The 18,723-nt window shown below is 37.9% G+C and overlaps 1 protein-coding gene across 12 annotated transcripts in view; it reads left to right on the forward strand.

The window, feature by feature from the left end:
• The first annotated feature begins 5,952 nt into the window (after positions 1-5,952).
• The window catches only part of DTNB (dystrobrevin beta), a 126,890-nt gene continuing 114,119 nt past the window's right edge, over positions 5,953-18,723 (forward strand). For 10 of the 12 annotated variants that reach the window (XR_004255233.1, XR_004255234.1, XR_004255232.1 and 7 more), the window contains exon 1: positions 6,042-6,120. The gene's annotated coding sequence lies outside the window, so the exon portion shown is untranslated. The other 2 variants (XM_032215968.1, XM_032215973.1) reach the window with 1 other exon arrangement.

The raw sequence follows: 18,723 nt of genomic DNA on the forward strand, positions 1-18,723 counted from the left end.
TTACTTTGATGCACAGAAAAAAAGAAAGGTGGTAAAGATGTCATTTGTAGGATAGACTCCAAAAGCCATGTGTCAACTCCCATGCAACTGGACAAAATCAAAAGCAAGAATTAGGTACATTTCAGTAGAGGATATTTTAATGGTAGTCTCTAGGTGGAAGGAGCATGGCTGCTTGGAAAAATTGCAGGTAACTGCTGCTTCTACCCTCCCATTTGAACCTTTCAACAGCATGGCAGAGATTATTAAAAAAAAAAGATGCAACCTTGAAGCAAGTATGGGAGAAGATGAACATTTTGGAAAGTCTGCAGATACCAGCAAAAAGAAAAATGCAGCCAATTAAAAAGAAGGTAGTTTTCATCCAAAGATAATGGATGATCCAGAGGAAAAAGAAGTATAAAAGCACCATGGAAAGGTTCACGTACTCTATATGCTGACCATTGACAGAGGGGAAAAAACCAGAAGAAATCCCAGAGAGAGAAGAATTAAGGAAAAAGGCAGAATATGATGTCTAAGAAGAAAACACTGTTAGTAATTCTATAGCGTGCAGTATAGTAATAGTGATGAGGAAATGTCGCAATTGTAGAATAGTTATACTGCAGAGTATATAGCCCAGAGAAAATAGTGTAACAGTAATTGAATAGTATAAGAATTGTTATAGTAATGGTAATTAGTAGGGTAATATAGAAATAATAAGAGAATACAATATAGGACAGAAACAATAGAAAGCGTTCTACTATAGATTTGTAACACATCATCTTTGTGTTGGGTATGAATTTCAGTTTGCTGAACTTCCCACTTTACTGATGTGCATCTAGTGCTTTTTAGAAATTCAGAGAGGCTTCTTACCACCACTACATACAAAATCCCAGTTGTATGAACCAGTGGTGGGTTCCTAACTGGGTTAGTACTGGTTCGCTGAGAGGGCATTTTGCTCACACGTGCACCTGCCACACATTGCTGCGCATATGCAGTTGACTGAAAACTTTTCTGCGTGTGTGCAGAAATATGCTGGCGATGGCAGAAGAGATGGGAACCGGTTCAGGGGGTGGGAGGCCTAGGTCGCTGCCGCCATACCACTACCAATTCGGCCAAACCGGTCTGAACCAGTAGGAACCCACCACTACTTTTTTCAAATACTGTATTGCTGTTTGTCACCACTCAACCCTTTCCATCAGTATTCTGCCAAATACCTTGTTAGAAACATTTAATAAACTATTCCCCTTATTATTTTCACATTCTCTCTTGCTACCTTTTTGTCTGCAGAAGAGAAACAGAACAGCATTCTTCAAATAGTCAGGCACAGATACTTTCATACATAAACAAGTTGCACAGCATATCCATAAACAGTACTCATACATCCATATTTTAGCATGTCTTAAGTAATTCTAACTGAATGACAGTTTATAAATTTAGACAAGGTCATGTTGTTATCAAATAAAGGTTGATTGTTCCTTTGGAATTATAATTAGCAAGGTAAAACTTCTGTATTTGGGGCATGTTATATGAATGGTTAATAGACAATAATTATGCTTGGTAAAAATGAATGAAATTGTAGAAAAATTATAATGGCATAATCAGGGGTGGGATTCTACCGGTTCAGACCAGTTCAGGTGAACTGGTAGCCCGACTCTCAGCTAGGAGCGAAGCAAACCAGTTTGATGAAGAGGGCCCACCTGTCTGCCCCTGCATTTAACTCACCTATATCTTCTCAGCTGTTTTCTTCCCCAGCAGTAATGAGGAAGGTATTTTTTCTCAAAACATGTGGATGGAAGGGATCAAATGAATTCTCAGAAGAATTATTATTAGAGACAGGTAGAAAATGACAACATTTGTTGATACCATCACTAGAAGTAAAAATCCAACTTAATGCATTTACTTCACTCACTATTAATCTGAATAGATCCAGGAGCTATCCAAAGTTTACAGCAGGAGGCTTAGTAATAATTTTGGCAAGGTACCTAGAACTGGTTTATCGTTGACAGCTTTATCTGTTGCTTGGCAAACATTTGGAGATGTTGAAAGGAAATATACATCAACTGTACATTTGATTGTCCAGTTCACCAATTTAAAGGGAAATATTTTTTTCTCAATAAAATAATTGCCAGGAAGTGTACAAAATAGTCCAGATGTGCTTGTTAAGATGTGTATGTGAATTTTAAGTAAAGTTTGTTATTCAGGTGCATCTGATTTTGAAATTAAACCAAACCTGAGATTGCACTGTATACATTCACAAAAGCTGGCTTCCAGTCCAGGTAGATGTAGGCATCTGCTTTTCTTTCCCTCCAACACAGCCTACAAACCCTGGATTTTCTAGGTCTAGTTGCCTTTATTAATATTCTATTTCCAGTTTCCCCATTAAATTAAGTGCAGCAAAAGAGAAACAAAACAGCTCTTGTGAGACTTTCTGAATTTTTGCTAGCTGTTGCCTTTGCCTCACTGATTGGTGAAATTGTCTGCAGGGAGTTCCATATATTGCTTACTTCCTATGTTGCTTTATCATCCTGCTGCTTGTGATTATAGCTTACAACCATTGAGACTTTTTTTTGCTGTAAACCATTAAGTTCTTGCAATAGATCAACAATCTTATCTTCCTGCCATAGTTAATGACGCTTTCTTATCCTCTTTATAACTTTGTCTTGATTAGTCTAATTTTTCCTCCCTCTCAAAACTGCTTTTACTGACTCTTTTTCATTTTTCATTTTGTCAATTGGGATTTGAGTTATACAGTACTAAATGGCCATAATAAATATATATAAGGCCACAGTGATAAACCTCTCTTCTTGCCTGACCTCTTCTCTACATTTATCACTTTTCTCTCTCCATAGTCCTCTCCCGATATTTATATTTATGATATATGTCCCAACTTTCTACCACAGAATTTTCAATGTAAAATATAAATAGTGCATCTAAAAATAGGTATCACGGAATGGATTTTTCATCCCTATAATCAAGCATAGTAACATACATTATAATGAATCTAATGCTTCAGCACAAGAAGATGCTTTCAACAATACTTTAAAAGTAAAAGGATAATTATGTTGGATCAAACAATACTTATATCAGTACTTCTATTCTTCTAGGGGCCAAACTGATTTGTGGATGAAGGCATATACTGTCCCAGGATAATGTTGCAGGATTCAATATGAGTCAGTCACAGGGACCAGAGCTTCCAAGCTTTTGGGCTCATGCTGGAGCCCATTGTCAGGAAACTTCTCTCTCTCACTCTAGAGTATATACACTGGACTGTTCCCATACTTTTTTCTATATTGTGTCTGCTTACGTCTAGCTTTTAGTTGCTAATTAGGCTGTTGATGAATGGCTATTAAGTCATTGATTGTTGTTTCCTTGTGTTGCTGTGCCCTGATGTTCTGATGCGCTATGATGTTCTGCTCCTTCAGATACTGCAATTGATCCATCCATCTGACTGCTGGTATTAACTCTTTCCTTTCATCTTTCTCAGCATCTGAATCTTCTCCAGAAAGCTAGGTCTTCACAAAATGTATCCATTATTTGCCTGGTCATTTGTGCCTTGAATTAGAATTGTAGGTTGATTTGATCAATGATCCATTTGTATGTTTCTTTGGCTGCCCCTGGTAATCTTGGGAGTCTTCTCCAACATCAATGTTCAAAAATATCAGGTTTGCTGATGACAGCAAATTATTCCTGGACATAAAAAAGATCTCCAAAGGAATTTACTGTAAAAAAAAAAGTGGACAGCATGTTAGAACGAATAAGAAACAGTATTGAAAGTAGAAAAAGAAGAGATGTTAATTTCATGATGTCCTTATAAATATTAATTGTGCAACTGCATCTGGAATATTGAATGCAGTTATGGTTACTACACCTCAAAAAGAATATGAATAGTGCTGTATATTTACCAAGAAAACTACATGGACAGAAACCATGTGGGTTGGCAGGTGTCTAGGTTTTTGAACTGAATGCTAGAAAATGCTTACATTAAACCAGGGATGGTAATCTCATCTTCAGTCCATGTCTTCAAGTGAAGGCTAGATTACTGTCTGCCAGGAATAACTTGGGTTACTGCAAAATAACCAAAAGGTCAAAATGATCTTTTCCAGCTCTGTAATTCTATGAATAAAATCATACCTAAACCATTAGACTGTGGCCTTCTGATATTAATTTAGAATATTCCCTTAGTTGTTCAACTCTAATGCTTTCTGGACAAATGAATCCTTAAATTAATCAAAGCATAATAATGCAAATGTTTCAATAGAAATGCAAACTTGCATTTGCTGCATGCAAACAACTAACATGTTGAACTCCATTTGTCTAAAATGCACAACTTAGCCCAGAATGTGCTTAAACACAAGCCCTGACACCTGTTCTCCAGGATGTCAGCTAGCTTCTTAATCATACCTGGAAATGACAAGATTTCAGTTCAGTACCCTGTTTCCCCAAAAATAAGACTTCCCCGGATAATAAGCCCAATCGGGCTTTTGAGTGCATGCACTAAAATAAGCCCTCCCCTGAAAATATTGCAACACAGCAGCAGCCATGAGGTGACCACGCTCGCCGCCTCCTGCACCTCAAAAATAATAAGACCTCCCTGAAAATAAGGCCAAGCGCTTATTTCGGGGAGGTCGAAAGAAAGTAAGACCCTGTCTTATTTTCTGGGAAACACGGTAGTGAAACCAGACTCCGGACTCGCTTCAAGGTGCTAGTCGTTACTTATAAAGCCCTACATGGCATTGGACCTGGGTACCTGAGAGACCGCCTCCTGCCAATTACCTCCCATAGACCGATCAGATCGCACAGACTAGGCCTCCTCCGGAACCCAATGTCGGCTGGCGACTCCCTGGGGGAGAGCCTTCTCTGTTGCAGCTCCAGCCCTCTGGAACGAGCTCCCCGTGGAGATCCGGACCCTTACTACCCTCCCGGCCTCCCGCATAGCCACTGAGATGTGGCTGCTCCGGCAGGCTGGGGGGCTGTTGAAATAGCCAGCCCCACGGTAACTATGAATGTTGTGTATTTTAAATTGTTGTTTGTCTACTGTCTATTTATCCCCTTCCCTTGTTTATTGTAAGCCGCCCGGAGTCCTTCGGGAGTGGGCGGCATACAAGACCAATAAAATACAAAAATACAAATAAATACAAATGGCTTCTGCAACTTCCTAATTATAAAGAGGGGTGGGCGAAATAAGATTTCAACTGACATTTGAACAAAGGGATTACTGAAGTTTATTATTCACATTTATTGAGGACACAAAATCAGGATGCGACACACATCAGAGACCTTGACTTCTGGACTTTATCACTCATCTCTCTGGACTCCGAATAGCTTTGTTAATTGCAGGGAATTAGTCATATATGGCAACAGAGATAAAGCCGTCTCAATACTGCGGTGTTTATTTTGATAGAAGAAAGATGTATATCTCCAAGCAGGAAAATGAGGATTTCAGGAGAGGACTAAAAAAAATAAGCCACTCGGACGAGACATGAAGCTCAGAAGGCCGCAGGCGCAAGCTTCCTCATCACCATAGCAACGCACGGAGATTGCGTACGCCCGGGGGGGGGGGGAAAAAGAGGACCGGGTAGCGCACGAGCAATTGTTGACGCGCGAGACTGAGAAATCGTGATGCGCGCTGGAATAAAATAGGCTATTGGGTAGATACACGTACGCATGCGCCAATTCCTGCCCGTGGGACATTGTGCGGCTGAAAGGGGGGGGGATTGACACGTTTTCCTTCTCTGGCTTCGGATTGGCTTAGCTATCAAGTGGTCAATGCTTGGAGGGCGGGACTTTTGCGGCTGCTTCTCTTTTTTTCTTATTGGTGAAACTCTTGGCTAAGTTCCAAAAGGCTGAGATGTTCCCTCGGGTTGGTTGCTCACTTACCCTCCCCTTTTGTCATTCCCCCCCCTATGGCAATCGGTGTCGGGATTGGACAGGTTGAAAAGAGGCAGGTCCTCCGCATCGAGAGCTGAACTGGGTTGGCTTGGATTGTCGGCGGCTGTGAGCGGAGCGCCTGTGGGGACGGAGAACAGCGGCGGGGTTGAGGCGCGCGGCGCGGAGGCGGAGGAAGGTAGGCAGGATAGGCTTGGTTTGGTTGGCTCGGTCAGCCGTTCCTCCGCCCTCCCGCGGAGAAGAGGGCCCGGTGGAAAAGTCAAGTGCCCGGGATCGGCGCGGGAGGGTCCCGGGAGATCCGGCCGGGGAGGGAAAGGGACGGTTTTATTCGCCTCTTCGCAGGGGATCCCCCGAAGCTCGATCTGAAAGGAGAGGGCTGGATGGGGGGTCTTGCGCCCCTGGGTAGCTTTAGCGAATTCCCTGGAGCGGGTGGTCGCCTGCAGCGCCAACCCCACGTATGTTTGCGGGGGCCAAGCCATGCTCTATGGGCGCGCATATGCTCAGTTTGGCCACAGTGCAGGTATTCTCGCTGCTGCTGCTGCAGCAGCAGCAGCAGCAGCAGCTCTCCAACCCGGTCTGCAAAAGAAAAGGACCGGAATAATTTCTTGGGCTGGAGTTCCTTTCTCCTAGGGAAATCAACTTCTGAACGCAAGAATATATGTGGATTCCGTATATGTGCTGTATATTTTGACGCTCGTGATCTTATTCAAGCTTACAACAGCCTTTTGAGGTCCATCGTCAAGTGACCATTAGCACTTCTTTAAAGTGACCATTAGCACTTCTTTAAAAATCCGTGTAGTGGAGCTCTGCGTTTTAACAGAAATAACAAGAGTTGGAAGGGATCTTGTAGGTCACCTAGTCCATTTTAAGCCCGGCTTTCATTCAATAACTTTTTGGGACCAATTTCACATCATTTTTAAATCTGCTAGAGACGTGTTTGGCCTCTCTTGGCCATACCCATGGTAATTGTAATGTCCAAATGGGAGAGGGAATCTTCTATGGAATTGTAGTGTTGAGATTATAGGCCTGTCTGGGTTAACACATTTTGTTAAGTTGTGATTTCTTTAATAGTGGTTACTGATTAAAGCATATTATGATGGGCTTATCTAACTTGTGAAATGATAAATCATGGTTAAAAGCACAGGAGTGCGTTTCACAGAACACACACAATTAGAACAAAGAAACCATCCATAATTTAACATCCAGCAATGTGTAGCTTAGCCTGTACATGACAGCTAAAACTTGTCAAACTAAAAATGTCTCTAATGCTGCTTTTTATTATTCCTAAGCCTGAGGGATAATTACTAGATTGAAACAGAAATACTGTAAACAGTACATCTTCCTGTTCATTCTCTGGTGTAACATCCAAGAAAGGCAAGATGTTTCTTTATTACAAGGTAACTAATAAAATAACTTTTAATTAGATGGCTATTGGAAAAACAACGAATCTCAAGAGGCGCAAGGCAAGTGCATAAGATATTAAAATGCCTGGGTTTCATTTGGCACCGCCAAAATGCCATGGCCTGGTCTGTGAGGAAAAAAGAAGGCTGATCATCATACTTTTGCTGAGAGGGAATTTATCACATGAAGAAGCTCTGCTGGGGATTATGTTATCTAAAAGACATCCATCTTGCATGATTATTTTTTGGTTGGTGTTGGCAGGAACTCCAGTTTGAGCTGCAAAATGGAAGTCAACTATAGGGCAAAACTGTGCCTGAGCCATACTCCTTGGTTATTACTTGGGTAAATCAGCACCAGTTGCTGATGGACAGCACAATACATGGCTTATTACTTTTGCCTTTAGGAAAAGTTTTCCATTTAGGAATAAAGTGGACAGTACCTGTAAATAAGGGAGTTTTTATTTTCATCTTTTTGTAATTGGAGCATGGCCTTGAAAAGCATAACTTGAAATGACAATTATTTGAAACACTGCTTATACATATACTAAATGGCCTAGGGCCCTAGGACTAAAGGCCACAATGAAGATCTTGCTCATATATCTGTTAAATAGACCAATGAAGTTGGCAAGAACAGTTAAGATCACCATTTTGCTAATATAGTAGCTACAAAATAGAAATGGCCACATGCAATATTGCATGCGCCCAGTTTTCTTATTATTTCTTATTTTAAATAGTTCTTACTATCAACACTTTGTTTTGGGTTAATAAATTTAGTTCTTATTTGAGTATATATATTTGAATGTGTTGTGCTATTTTCAATTTTTAAATAATTTTAAAAACCTAATTGTAAGATAGCTGTATAATATTTGAATTGCTCTAAAACCGAAATATTGATAAGAAAATTTAAGAAATAGAATCGAAAGATGAGAACTGATTTTACCACTTCTTAATTGTGAAAAATAGGATCTAGATTCACTGAAATAAGCAGTTATTAAAGCTATCTGAAGGACTTACAGATTACACAATAGCTATGTATTGCGTGTTGTGCTATTGATGCTTTTAATACATATGCTGCAATTGTCTGGAATATTGAATTGCTCAGAGGGCAGGATTGTTTATAGCCAAGACTTTTTTAAAAAAAAGAAAAGGCTTATTATCTCTGGACAAGGAAAGACCAGTTGATTGAGGTGAGACTCTGAGACATTAAAACAAGGAGATCTGATAACAAGGAGAATAAAGAAAAGAAGTCAGCAGTGGACTGAAAGAGAGGAATTGAAGGGGAACTAAGGTGAAGGCCAGAAAAGAGCAGAGTGGGAGGACTTTTAGAAACTCCTAAGAGTTATGCTAGGAAGGATGGACAAGAAGATGTTTATTTTATTTTTTTTAAAGGGAATGGAACAAAGAAAGTGATGGCTTAATGATATATATAGAATCAAAGACTTTTGGTCAAAAAACATTTTGATTGCTGCCCTGTATGATAAGTGGGAGTAGAAGGCTGGTAGTATTGAGTCAAAAACCTAAAATGGCATAAGATTTCTAGAGTTTTACTGCTTAAGGTTCTACTTAGGTGTTCAATGCATTTATCTAATGTCATGTAGAGCAGTGATAGCAAACCTTTTCAACACCGAGTGACCAAACCGGAACGCACACATATGCGTGCACAGGTGCATGTGTGCCTACATCAGAAACCCGAAACCAGCTGGACAGTGCATGCGAGTGCCGGCCAACTGGTCTTTGGGTTTCCAACGCTCCAGCACGCACGAAGACCAACTGACCAGTGCATATGTGTGTGCCAGAAGAGCAGCTGGTGATGGCAGAGCGGGCTCTGCGTACCACCTCTGGCACATGTGCGATAGGTTTGCCATCACGGACGTAGAGGTTATAATTCTGAATAACTACTTACTTGAGGATCATTTTCTTGGTTAGAAAAATGACCTTTGTTTTACCTATGTTCAGAGCTGTTTTGGGATATTTTATTGTTATTTTTGTTTGTATTAATATCTCTTTTGCATGTTTACTTCCCCCTTTTTGTGAAAGCGCAAGGCAGCTTACACAAGGGGATATCAACATCATAAAATAACAACATCATATAAGCCTAAAATATAGATTGCTCTAAAGAGACTGACTGCCTCAAAGTCATGAAAACAACAAACTTTGTGAATGAGTGGGAGTTTTAGCATGGGTCTTTCTAGCACAGGCATCCACAGCAAACCAAAATTAGATCTGCATAGTAACATCACGATGCAAATCCCACTTTTATGCACTTGTGTCCTGACACATCTTCCTTTTACATAACGTGTTATTTACTATTTGCTAGAAAGTTTTAAGAAATGCCTGTAACCTATATTTATATATACACACACACGCATACACAGATAACTGTGATTCATAGGGATATTTGTGTGAAATGTTTTATTTTATATACAAAACAACAATCTTTAATAGGAATGTGTAATGTTTGAAATAGTCCTTGTTTTTCATTAGTTCTGAATAATCTATTCGGTTTTTCTTAAGTGTTCACCTTACTACAAACTTATTATTTCACAGATACAGGTAATTTTGTAATGTAGAGGAGAATTGTAGTACAATAGTCCAAAAGGCACAGATAATGTGTTTGTAAATTACATGGTATGAGAATGAGCATGCATCTCCTGTCAGTGATAGGCAAGACTTGCTTTTAAGGTAGTATTGATCAGACTCACTCTTGGAAGTTTGAATTTATTATTGAAATTGAAATCTTTTATATCTTTACATGTCTTTTTTATTTGACTGTTTTTAAAAAATGTGTCCATATCTATACTAATTAGGGGAAATTATTTGAAAGATGGTGTTGGAAGTTGTATTGAAATACATCTTGTGAACTTTTGGTTGCCTTTGTTCATGTCCTTGAAAAATGATGAACCATTCTAAAAGTTATTTAGAACACAGAGGAAAGGGTGGGATATTGGAAAAAGTTGAATATTGTGTGTGTGTGTGTCTGTGTGTGTGTGTGTGTATGTTCTGTTAATTTTTTCATTGTTAAAATTATTTTGTTTTAATTATTTTTTACATCGCTGCAGACATGCATAAGAGCATATATAGTATAGAATATTAAATACAGTTATTAAATAAAATAGTAAATGTGGTTCCAAATTTGACTGACATTAGATTCAAACACATTCCTGTGCAGCCTGGGAGCCATGGGCCCACCCAATATAATGCAGTGCAATATAGTACAATACATACTGTAGAAGTTTGTTATTTACATGCATTAATTATATTATATATTCATATTCAGCCCAAGACAATTCCTCTTTATGGCCCAGGCAAGCAAAACATTAAACACCCATGAATTAACTGCTTTCCTACTTCAGAGAATAAAAAATTATCCTGAAGTGACTGACTGAGTTGCCTGCGTCCTTATTTCAAGCACAGTTGATAGTTACATACAGAGAGGCTGTTTTTTTTAAACACACACACACACCACACACACACAGGATTGTGTGTTTTTTTTTTATAATCTTGAGGAAATGTATGGCACTTTCTACCCTTGAGTTCAGAAACAATGTTGGAACTGGTAACTCTTAACGGCTTTGGTATTCTACTTAGTATGCTGACTCTCCTGTTTTGCAATATAACTTTAGAAGCACTGAAGCTTCTAAAAAGGATACTGACTGCAACTACTGTAGAAGTGGGACAGGTGTGGATATCTAAGACAGGACACCCACTTCTAAAGAAATGTTTTAATTCTATGGAGGATAAGTTCAGTAAGTCAAATGAGAAATATTGCTTGGAGCTGTAGAATGGTTTGGATTACAAAGAGTGGAAGAATGGTGCCTTTATGTTGAAAGGTCACAGAGTAGAATTGCCCATGCTGTCTCCCACGCAATAGCAACCATAGGAAAGAACTTTAAGTTATTTGTTTGCAGCATATCTTCGGACCCCTACAATTCCCACTGCTTTCATTTGCTGAGCACAAGAATCACAATTTTAGACACTTGAATATATCACTGTTTACTTTGTCCTATGTTTTATGCTTTTAAATCCAACACACACTCACAACCAGAAGGCTTATAAAAGAGTAGGAAATGTGACTTTCCAGATTTACTAAATTTTACATCCTTTACTATTGATTTGACTTTGATATGATTGAGCTTGTGCTTGCTAGAAACATAAGCATCCATTGGAAGCAAGATGGGTAAGTGACAAAACACACATCTTAATGTCATAGTGCAAACCCCAGAGTTTTTATTTGTGCCTAATTCCACAATGCAAATAATATTGGGCAGAGTTTGCCTTGTGATGTCCCAATGCCTATTTCATCAGCTTTTCCTCATTGCAGGTTATAGCCAATGCCTATATGAGTTTTGGTTCAGCAGTGTCTGCTTACCACAAATTCTCACAGAGAATAAGAGCCACTGAGATCTGAAGTTGTAGATGAATGGGACTCTTGGAGAAGCTGTAATTAGCCTAATTTAGATTCAGAGTCTTAAACATATGAAATGTGGAATGAAAACTAATTGCTTAGGTTCTGACATCATGCAGAAATGTTAGATATTCCGTGTATACTTTCTGTAATTTACTGCAGAAGTAGTCATTTAATTTATTGCAGTGGCAGCCAAATTTGTTTGGAAGAAAACAAGAAAGAAAAGCAAAGAACTAACTACTACTCCTGATTTAATTTGCAGCACCTACTCTGAGCATCACAACTCAATCATAAAAATAACTGGAAGCAGTGTTTATCTAGTGCAGTGCCTTTTTTCCATAGTGGCTAGCCAGTTATTGTACGAATCCTCCAAATTAGATATGGGAGCAATATGTCTCATCCACTGCATTCTAACTGTTGAGGAGATACAAGAGTCATGAATTCTTAAAAATCAGTGAAGCTTTAATCTATGAGTAAGCCTTGTTTACTGAAGACTGTACAAAGTTTTGCCAGTGTACATCAAGCTCATAAATACTCCAGAAAGTAGGTAATAAAGAAGTTGAATGCAGAGTAAACATGTAATTTTATTGATCTCATTAATCAGAAACACAGCCTGTCTTGTTACTGTGTTGTTATTTCACTGTTGGTCCTGAAGAGAAATGGATGAAACATGTCTATAATTTTCATCAGTGGTACATCATGTCAGCTTCCATATTAATTATTAACTAATATTACTTTAATAACCTAATATAACTTTAATGTACTATACTTTAATAATCATAATAAATAGTAATCTAATAATCTAAGAGAGCCAGTTTAGTCTAGTGATTAAGATAGTGGACTGAGAGTGTGACACGGGCAGAAACAACTAGATCTATACATGTACAGTTCAAATTTGCTACTTTATTGTTTTGTGCCTATTCCACAGGAATCTCCCCAGATTGGCAGCTTTTGCCTGGGAAAGACTAGATTAGACTCACAGGCAAGGAAAGGAGGGCAGGGGTGAGACCTTGCTCTTTTGTGTTTACACAACCAGACTAATTCCCTGCTTGAGTCCTCCTCAGGTCTGGGATGGTTGATCTCTAACATAATGTGGAAATTTGAGATTTAGAATAACATAGCATAGCATAGCAGAGTTGGTAAGGCGCCTTAAAGGTCTTCTAGTCCAACCCCCTGCCTAGGCAGGAAATTTAGTCCAACCTTAGGCATGAAATCCAACTGGGTAACCTTGGGTCAGTTAATCTCAGCTGTAGGAAGAAGGAAATGGCAAACTACTTCTGAAAACTTTATCTAGATAACTGCTTGGACTCGTCCAGTGTGACCATGACAATCAAGTGCAATCTCATCCTAAATGGAATAAAGCATGCCTTCTTGTGACATAACCTATTACTGATTGTGGCTCTCAAGTACTAGCAAATTTCTTAAATAAATTGAAGCTTATTGCTATGGAGTTTCACTTTATGTAAATGATAGGAATAGAAATTCATGAATATCGATTTCTAAAATCAGTAAAAATGCTTCTCTAGGGATTTGTGGAAATGTACATTTAAGGACAAATACATGTAGTCCCCAACAGTTTGTTTAGTGACCATTCAAAGCTACAATTGCACCGAAAAAAGTGGTTTATGATCGTTTTTCACACTTACAACCATTAAAATATCCCGATGGTCATGTGATCAATATTCAGATGCTTGGCAACCGATTCATATTCATGATGGTTGCAGTATCCCAGGGTGATGTGATCATCTTCTGCAAACCTGACAAGCAAAATCAATGGCGAAGCCAGTTTCATTTAAAACATGTGTTACTAACCTAAAAAATTGCAATGATTGTTGCAATTAACAACTGCCAAGAAAAGTCATAAAATTGGGCAAAACTCACTTAACAAATGTCTCACTTAACAACAAAAATTTTGGACTCAGTTGTGGTTATAAGTCGAGGACTACCTGTAATCTCATGTACTTTTTCTAGCAGGGTTGGCAAATACAAAATATTGAACTATAATTTAAAAGGGCAGTTGACTATCATTGTGCAACCGTAGCTTTCAGTTTGGCAACAACTTCAATATCACATCAACATTTTGCCTGCAAAGCTGATTCATTTTTTTCTCACTTGCACTATAACCCTATTAGGAATCGAGAAAGACATCAAAAGAATTACTAGCCTGTTAGTCTAAACGAAAAATAGATCATTGCAAGTTAGGAACCCTAAGGGATATTTTAAAAGACACAAAGACCCGTAGTTCATTTTTTTCCCAGACATTTTATTCTAATCTAAACTGCACAATAATGGCTTACTACCTCAAGGGTAGGAAACAATAAACTGCTTGGTTCATAATTTACAAATGTGAGGTTTTCCCAAGAGTAAAGAAGAGTATTTTTAGCCAATGCTAATACTCTTGATAGAATCTAAAGAAAATGAAAACAAGGCTTCAGGGCCAGATGGATATAAAATACTATGGTACTAGACAATCAAAGATGATTGCTTCTTATATTGATTAGAATAAGCTTGGAAGCAAGTATAAGGAAGTAAAATATATAATCAATTTGTAGTACTTATATAATAGTTTATAGGTATCTATAAACTGATATCACCTATCACTTTTATTATTTAAAAAGGATCATTATGATTTTTATTCAGTAAATGCCTCTTTAACATTACTCAGGCAACATATTTAAGTATAATAGTGACTGCAGTTGAAAGGCAGTTCAAATTGCAATGCCTAAGAAGTGAAGGAGACCTTTAGTTAGGTCCTTTGTTACTCTTAGTTGGTCACAACACACAAACTAACCCCACCCCCTCATCATTTTTTGATGGGATCCAGACTATAAATTATTTGTAATTATTCCAGCAAATTCTGTTCAGTACCTATTTTAAAATGTCTATATCAAGTTTATCCAATTTTTTTTCATGCATTGGAAAAGCTGGGATATGTTATTAGATTAGGATATATGCACTCTGCACATATTTAGCATTACAGTATTTATAATAAACAGATATCATTATTCCAAAATTATTAATTGTTTGGAATTGGGAAGCAGAGGCTCCTGCTTCCTAAAAAAGGACAATTTACGTATCTTCATAACAGTAATTAAAAAATGCAGAAAACGTGTGCTGAATTCCTCTAGCATCTAGTGTCTCTCACAACTGTTCATTAAAAAAAGTGTGCTGAAGTAGACTATTATAAAATAAATGAACCTGACCCAGTACCAGGTTTTTCTGTTTTAGAGTTCTCAGTGGAATGCAAAATCTTTTCTTGGAACAACAGTCATGAAATTTGTAAAGAATACAGTGTATCTTGGGCTATGCATCTCATAGGAAGAACAATACTGGAGGTGAAGCATGTAGCGTGCTGACAGCCAGTGATATTTGCCTCTCCTCATTCAACAATATTATTGAATCTTCAGTATACAAAATAATCTTCAGTCTTTTTGTGTTCATATATTGCATGAAACCATAAAGCAGATTGTTTGCCCTAGAGTCAATATAATGTATGGATGTGACTGTTGTGCTTATAAAGCATGATTTATCCCTTGCAATAATCCAAATATAGCTTATTCAACAAATCTTGTTTAATTAAACCATAACTTTTAATGCAATATAAGCCCTAGTCTCTGTTGAACTCTTTAAGAATTTTACTGGTTCTGAAAAACAATATTCAGGAGGGCTTTTTAAATTGTGTACCCCTCCCCACCAGTTTTCCCATTTACATACATACATACATACATATATACATACATACATCTATCTCCTGGGAACAAACTTTCATGTTTTCCTAACAGATTTAGTACACCATGACCATATTAACAACTAAATGTATTCTTCAGAATTACAAAGAAATTAATATGCACAATTGAATCCAGGAATCCAGGAACTCTTTAAATTAAGACATGCATGAAAAGGTTTATTACAAAGCAAACTTGATTGATTGGTTATTTAGGAGCCTTGATGTTGGGTCTTAATGATTAAGTAGACTTTCTCCAGAAAGTCTCTGGTCCCTCAGGTCATCCAATGTATTCATTACTACTGTAGTTGACCCCATCCACCTTGCTGCTCGTCAATCTTGTCTTCTCTTTCCATCCTTCTCAGGGTTATGGACAAACATATAATACCTTGCTTGCCTATTTTGTGATTTCAGGTCACCAGGTTCATCGTTTTCTGCATCAATGGCTGGCACAGTGGGGAACCATTACATTACCGGTAGTCCTTGACTTAAAACCTGAATTGAATCTAGAATTATAGAACTAAGTCGTGCCAGTTTTTAAGTAGGTCGCCTCATGACCACACCTGATTTTATGACCTTTTTGCATCAGTTCACTAAGTGAATCAACACAATGGTTAAGCAAATGCTCTGGTTGTTAAGCAAATACATTCTCTGCAATGAGCATAATTTTGGGAACCCAGAAGTAATGCCTTGGTAAGACCACATTTGGAATATTGTGATATAAAAAAAGAGGTTGCGACTCTAGAAAGAACGCAAACAGCAACCAGGATAATTAGGGAACTGGAGGCTAAAACATACAAAGAACCATTGCAGCAATTGCGTATGTCTAGTTTAATGAAAAGAAGGACTAGCAATGTTCCAATACCTAAGGGGCTGCCACAAAGAAGAGGGGGTGTCAACCTGTTCTCCAAAGCACCTGAGGGTAGGACAAGAAGCAATGCTTGGAGACTAATCAAGGAGAAAACTAACTTATAACTACGGAGAAATTTCCTGGCAGTTAGAACAATTAACCTGTGGAATGACTTGCTCTAGAAGTTGTGATTGCTGCAATACTGAAGTTTTTAAAGAAGCGATTCGACAACCATTGGTCTGAAATGGTATAGGGTTTCCTGCTTGAGAGAGGTTGGATTAGAAGACCTCCAAGGTTCCTTCTGATTTTGTTATTCTGTAAACATCACTTTCTAGCAAAATAATGTAAATTGTGTTTTCGACCATGGGATGCTGCAAATGGTTGTAAAAGGGGTTGCTTGCTGAGTGTCCAAATGCAATTGTATGACTGCAGGTCATTTGAACTTCAAATCCAGATTATAAGTAGTTTTGAGAGATCCCTTGTAACTCTGTTTGCTAAGCAATTGGTCATAAGTTGGGGACTGCCTGTAAATGCTTGCTTACAATGTCTTATTGATACTCAGTTATTGATAGAAGTATGTCCAAGGAGTGTCTCTCCCTTCTTCCTAACTCTGAACACAAAACCACTTCTTTGTTTTCCTGTTCCTAAATAATAACTAGGAAAAAAACCTGTCCTATTCCAGTTTATTTCAATGTATTAATATTTAAGGTGTTAATGTGTGGTTGATGAATTTTATTTTCAACTAGCCGACCAAACGTAATTTCTAATGTTAGCTTTCCCCCTTACCAGACGGAGCCCCCTTGTGGAGTACTGTGAAGCTGTTACCACGACAACTGCACTGCGCTGTACAGTAGAAGCCATTTTATGGCAGTACAGTAGAAGTCATTTTAAGGCACAACAGGCTGTATTTTAACAGAACACACAGCCTGAGGGGTTTTAGGGGTGTCTTACCCCCACAGTATTTGTTTCCAGAGAGTAAGTCATCTGTGTAACAAGTTTGGTTGAAATTGCTCGAGGCGTTCCAGAATTATGCTGGAACACACACACACATACAGTTTATATATGTGTGTGTGTGTGTGTTTGTGTGTGTGTGTGTGGAGTACTCCTGTGTTTATGTTTCTTATGTCTTCTCTTGCCACTCTACTTCAGTTTTTGTAGTTTCAGATTTTATTTTCCCACATGGCAACATCAGCAACTAGATTTCTCTAATATAGCTGTGACATAAATGCTATAGATACTTTGACGGATCTTTCTTAGTAACAAGTCACATTGCTCAATTAAGATTCTTGTCGGTGGCATTTACTTTTTAAATATGATGCAGTTGAAAATGGAACAAGAACACGTAGGAGGGATGTCTAAGAACATGATTTTAGGAAGAGTAGAGTTCCGTTTCTATTGTAAGGTACAATATCATCTCCAGGCCAATAACTTAAGTAGCTGATTAAAAAAAAAGACAATAAAAATTCAAACAAGTGCAAATGATAAGATTATTCCTTGCATGTCCAAATGAAAGATGATTTTTAATGAGTTCTTGAATGTCTGACAGAAATTGGAAATTTGATTATTTCAGCTGCAGTTTATTACCATTTCCTCTTGCACTAAAAGACACGCGTACTTTTCTGAAGGAAGATAATTGCTTTCAGATTTGGATGTCGTGTTCTGGTTTCAGTCAGTCAGAGGAAAATAAGATAATACGTTTGATTTAAGACCATTGAGGGCTTTTTTATTGCTTTTGACTCCTGAACAATTCAGAATCATGCTTTGACATAAGTTGAAATAGTCTTTTAAAGTATTCTTCAATTCTGAAGATTATACTTTAGTTTCTTTCCAGTTTTCTATGGCAAAACAGAAATACTATAATCTGACAGGCAGTTTTGGCCTGGTCAGCTTTACAATAACATTTTCAGCAGGCTGTGTGAATAAGCTCTGAAGTTGTTTCTTTATGATCTCTTTCAAAATGAATACTTTCTGAGCTGAGACAGAATTTGGGTGGGGAATCTGTAGCTCTTGAATTTCCCCCCCAATTGTTTTGGGTGTTACTTTGGCAAAACCATACATACATACACAGTATTGAAATAACTTTGATTTGTGGACTGATGTGATAAAAAGCAGGATTAATTTCTGCATGAATAGATTAAATACATGCACTATGCACACTTGAATCCAGATGTTTTCAACAAATTCCCTTGCCCCAGGGCATTAAAAAACTAACTGCTGATTGTGTGATTTGTTAATTTGATATGGCTTGCATATCCAAAGAACATGATGTGTTTGGTTGCTGTATTTTCTGAATTTGAAAAAGATAGTAGCTGTGCTTTTACAACACCAAAAAAGGAAGAAATTCTCTTTGAAAGAAAATTGTCTAGCTCTTTCGTTATTGCAGATCAGAGCAATGTCAGAAATTAGTTTGGTTAGACAATGGTAGTGGAAAGACTTTATTTGGAAAAGCCCTGTAGTAGAATAAGTTAAGAACAATTGGCTC

This window comes from Thamnophis elegans, chromosome 4, assembly GCF_009769535.1.
Source record: "Thamnophis elegans isolate rThaEle1 chromosome 4, rThaEle1.pri, whole genome shotgun sequence".
In the NCBI taxonomy this organism is placed as follows: Eukaryota; Metazoa; Chordata; class Lepidosauria; order Squamata; family Colubridae; genus Thamnophis; species Thamnophis elegans.